The sequence below is a fragment of the Mytilus galloprovincialis genome, chromosome 7 (genome assembly GCF_965363235.1).
Source record: "Mytilus galloprovincialis chromosome 7, xbMytGall1.hap1.1, whole genome shotgun sequence".
NCBI lineage: Eukaryota > Metazoa > Mollusca > Bivalvia > Mytilida > Mytilidae > Mytilus > Mytilus galloprovincialis.
The window spans coordinates 64568916-64574311 of record NC_134844.1 but is presented as its reverse complement, the minus strand read 5'-3'; the positions used below and the strand labels follow the sequence as shown (position 1 = coordinate 64574311).

At 33.2% G+C, this 5396-nt stretch overlaps 1 long non-coding RNA gene across 1 annotated transcript; it reads right to left on the bottom strand.

Annotated features, from left to right (window-relative positions):
- Positions 1-729: 729 nt before the first annotated feature.
- On the bottom strand, positions 730-4706 carry LOC143083481 (uncharacterized). The gene is made up of 2 exons (XR_012980729.1): positions 4653-4706; positions 730-2571 (listed from the first exon to the last, which is right to left on the bottom strand). It is a non-coding gene; the product is annotated as an uncharacterized LOC143083481 (long non-coding RNA).
- Positions 4707-5396: the final 690 nt, after the last annotated feature.

Sequence of the window (5396 nt, the reverse complement as noted above, 5' to 3'; positions counted from 1 at the left end):
GACAAATGCATGTGTCTGTCTTTTGTAAGGAAGTTTTCAGTGGTTGTATTTTGTCATGTATAATATTTTTTATCTGGAGCATTTGAGCTGGCGGTAATTCATTGGTTAAATCACGCGTATTAAATGATAATCCTGGTACCGATAACTATTTACACCACTGGGTTGATTCCACTGCTGGTTGAAGTTTCGTCCCCGAGGGTATCACCAGCCTAGTAGTCAGCACTTCGGTGTTGACATGAATATATCAATTTATAGTATTTTTTTTATACATTTCTTGTTACAAAACTTCGAATGTTTTGAAAAACTAAGGATTTTCTTATCCCAGGAATAGATTATCTGAGCCGTATTTGGAACAACTTTTTGGAATTTTGGGTATTTAATGCTTTTCAATTTTGTAAGTGTTTGGCTTAATAACTATTTTGATCTGAGCGTAACTGAAGAGTCTTATGTAGACGAAATGTGCGTTTGGCGTATCAAATTTATATAATCCTTTGCCTTTGATAACTATCTGACATTGTCTGCTGAGTTGTCTCATTTGCAATCATACCACATCGCATTGTTTTATTTCCATTGAATGTATTTAATAGCAACTTCTGTTTCTTACTCTTGATAATTTAAATCGTGATTAGGGGTAAGTATGTGAAAATTAATTTTGTTAATCTAAACGAATACCAGTGATTCCAAATCATTTAGTTATAAGTATGCCAATACATAAACTAAATATTAAAAGCTTAATAACTATATATATTTGAGCAATAACTGATCAATAATTCTGTTTTAACACACACTACATATTATATTTCTGTCAGAACGTTACAAAATATGTTTCCCTAACCGTGTTATTATGAAGACAGATGACATAGAGAGAGAAGGCTTAACTGTACACTTCAAATAACATTAAACAAATGAGATGTGCGTCTGTAGTTCGCTACAAGCAATTGATTGTTTGGTCCATTATAATGCAGTGAGACAAGATCACTTAGACCATCACTTGCTGTCAACACTTCTCTATGCCATTGTCCATCAGGAGAGATAACTACTACGTTGTTCGATCCGTATCCCGCCACGTACACATTGCCATCATTATCTACATCTATACCTGAAGGAGACAACAAAACATTGTGATTTTGGAATGTCCATTGTATTTCACCTTGCAGGTTATAACAAGTGACAGCATGTGGCATGTTGTTTGTATGATATATATTGTTCCTAAATGTTGCAATGTAACAGTGACGTGGCACTGTGTCTCGGACTATGTTACTTATGGACTCGTCGTGTAGACTGATCATTCGTATTCCTTTCTCATAACCGGAATAAATCAAATGATTGTCTTTCAATACAATACCATAGCTGAAGGAATCTAGTGAAATTGTTTTCTTGATTTGTTTCTTTTTCACGTCTATAATGGTAATGCACGGATTCCTGGAATCACCAGATGTTACAGCCAATGTATTATCCTGATTGATATACACTATATCAAACACGTTACCCTGTAACTGTACTTCAAAAGCTTTAAATCCGGTAATGTTGAATACAATGACCTTACAAGCCATATAGTGAGTAAATGCAAATTTACCATCCGACAGCATGCAACATCCGTAGATTATGATTCCTTCAGTGTTGATGGTTTTTTGTTGCGTTAGATTAATATTTTCAAGGGATTTTGATTGAACGGTTGGTACCATAATTTGGGCTTGCTTAGCTTTTTTTCTATTCAGAACAATATCGGAAGTTTTAGCTTCAATGCGCACATCTCCAAAACTTATGATATCGGAAATTATATTCTTGATAGATTTGTTGATCTTATATGAAAGAAATGTTTGCTTAAAATTTCCGCCTTCTTCAAGCGACTGCAGGAATTCATTTTTGCGATAGACGTCCCCTTCTATTTGCTTCATTGAAAGAAAGACTTGAAGGTTTGTTGCATGGGTTCTCTGGTATTCTGCTATTTCTATTTCCTTCTTTTCTAATGATTACAATAACTGACAAGTTTTGGTATTTTCTTTTTCTTCTTCCGCATAGAGCTGTTTCATTAAGGCCTCTTGTAGCTTGTCGAGACGGTTGTTGATCTTTATTCTTGTCTTTTGTATTTCTGTTTCTATACACTTTCTACTTTCTTTGAATTTTGTCAGATTGTCTTGTTGATTTTTACGAATTTTCTGTAGATTTTCCGCTACTTCAACTAACGTTTCCTCTATTTCGCACATGACATTGGAAGTTTTGACATTGTGAATGACGTCGTCTAATTCGGCGAGATCTCGGCATTCGTTGTGGCTTTCCACGATACATTTGTTGCAGCAGGGACATTCATGTTTCTGACAATATATTTGATATTTTTTGTCATGTTTGGTACAGTACTGAGTAAATTTAAGTACATCAGCTGGTAATTTCTGGTAATCATTGCAGGATATCACGCTATGGCTTCTTGACGACTTAGACAAGCTATGATGGTCCTTGCATTCTTTGCATAATCCCTCGTAACATTCAGTACACCAGACTATTGATGGTTTGGTGATGTGACGGAGTTCACAAACACCACAGCTTTTAGAAACTGTCGCCATCAAACACAAACTAAAAATAACAGTACATCATTAAAAAGTTAACAAACAGAATAATTGCTTGAATTAGTTTTAAATCACGAATTCAAATTCCCCTTTAAATGTGAAATTTCATTTAAAACTCAGATGCTCTTATAGTAAATCCACGAATTCAATACCCGAATGACTTATGTCATTTTGACAAAACGCGAAAATTGATACCCACGAATAAATGTACCTATTAAACAGTATATATTGTTTATCAATTACAAATAAATATAATGATAAACCATCAAACGTAATTGCACGTCGTAGCATAATTCATCAGGACAAGATACGGACGATGCCCCCATTTTCTGATCTGCTATATGCATGAGTATAGTTCCACATCATTTATATTTCACGAACAGTATCATCCTAACTTCTGTACATTTCTAGGAATATAATGGGTTAAAGGCGTCCGCATGGAGACCGTGTATATTTCATATTATGTTAGTAGGGAGGCGTGGTTTATTTCATACACGGTTAGTAGTGGTGTTACGTTCCTTTATATTCCATATAAGTTAGAAGGGAGGCGGGGCTTATTCAATACACGGTTAGTAGTTGTGTTACGTCCCTTTATAAAAACAAAATGGTACTGAGAAAAAATCTAAAAGATTTCAAAAGACGAAGAAATTGATAATTAAGATTGAAATAAATTCCTAAAACCTGTTAAACCTCACAAGTTGTTATTGTTGGCATATGTTTCTGTAGGATCAATGGAAGTAGTTTCTTAATGCTAACAGTATTGAAGACTTTTTTTGATAGGTAACTAGTCTAAATTTTACACGTTAAGATAGTCGGTAAGATAAATTTGTTACATAGTGTGCTAGTGACGAAATACGGTGTATATGGGGTCAATGAATTCCATATGGGGATTCGAGCATCGTTCTCACCCCATATGGAATTTACCGATCTTATATATACCGTATTAGGTCACTAACACACTATGTAATTAAGAATGTTAAATTACAATATGAAATTGCTACGCTCTCTGTAAGGCAAATATGATGCCATTATCTGAGTATATGAAATTATAAATTCAACACCATGTATGTTTATTCTGAGTATGAAAAATGACTCAGTGAAAATACGTGGCACTCTGAGAAAATTTGAGAAAATCTAAATCCTATGGACATGCACATTTCAATTATTTGTACCAACAACTTAAAAAAATATTAAAGCTGTATGAGGAAATTGCCGTACGAAACATGATCTCTTTAGGCAGCTAATACCAAAAAGTGACTAATTTCCAAATAACGCCATTAAGAATATTTGAACAAATCCAAATCCGGTGAATATGGATACTTCCATTATGTGTACAAACAAGCCAAAACCTTAAATCTAAGTTGTAGCTCAAATACTGTAGAAGGACATAGCAGGACAAAACATGCTATCTTTATATATGCAGCTACTATATAAAAAATAAAACCAAGTGTAAATACCAAGCATTTTAGAATATTGGAGAAAAAATCTAAATTCTCTGGACATGCACACCTCTGCTTTGTGTAGAAAATATTACAAAAATATTAAAGGTGAAGCTCAAAAACTGTAGGAGATCAAATCAAGTATCTGGATGATGAAACAGACGGACGGACAGCGTACATCTTGTATCAGGGACATACAAATGATTTGTTTTATTAGAAAGGATATGTAATATGATTATATACACGTGATTGGACTTCTTTTTTGTCTGTTGTTGTTATTTTCTTTTGTGTATGGTAATAAATATGACCTTTAATTAGCTTGGTCTAGATAGCAGCGATACATAAACCAAATATAATTACGTTTCATAAACCTGCTAAAGAAAATGGTTCCGTGAACGTATATATATGTTTAGTTCTGTTTAATAATATAAAAACTCGTTTTGGCAATAGCGATATTGTAAACGAGGATAATATATTGACCTTGAATGGGATATAACATATATATCACGCCAAAGCCAAGAACGAAAGTTGATTAACAAAATTTTACAAATTTCACGTATTAAGGGCACATTTTTATTGGGAAGAATTGAAAACGCCACTAGAAAATGAAAACTGGTCTTGGAAATATCAAATAAGTCCAAATAATTACCTTTGAGTTCAAAATATTTATTTCCGTCTGGTTTACCAGGAAGGTTATTACCACGTGACAGTTTAAAGAAGTGATAAAAGGCGGGAATTTTAAAATTCAATCTACACATTTCCAATATAAGTACAAAATGATTGTGTCAAAAACAAATCTAATAATTTTGGATATATTTTATCAGTACACGATGAGCAAACAAGAAGACAAATTTGCATGTGAAAACCAAACGCAAGTTTCTGATATTCCTTTTTAGCCTAAAGAAGTTAAATGATCAGCAGGTTAAGATCGAGTGGAATTTTTCAAATATTTTTGAAATCCCCATTGGAATTATTGCCTCGGAATTTTCATTCTTAGCAAATATTTTAGATTTTTTGTTATTTTTTTTTTTGGGGGGGGGGGGGGGGGGGTACTTTCTAGACTAACCTTGTTTAGAAATTTAGCGTCAAGAAAAATTAGTTAAGGAATGACTGTAATTTTTTTTCTGTTTTTGAGGAATATCATCAAAATGCTAAGCGGGTTATTCAGTATGCACCATATTTTTTTTATGTTTTTTGGAACAGACAGAAAAAATATATCTGTCATTTCTTATCATTTAATTCTAAATTCCATTTTAAATCGGAGTTAACCATGAAAAAACGTTGATGACGTCACAATCACATGACAAAATAATGTATATGAGCTGATAGACAAAACAACGTCAGTCAATTAGAAGATGCGTTACACGCAAAATTAAATATTCGAATAAAACAA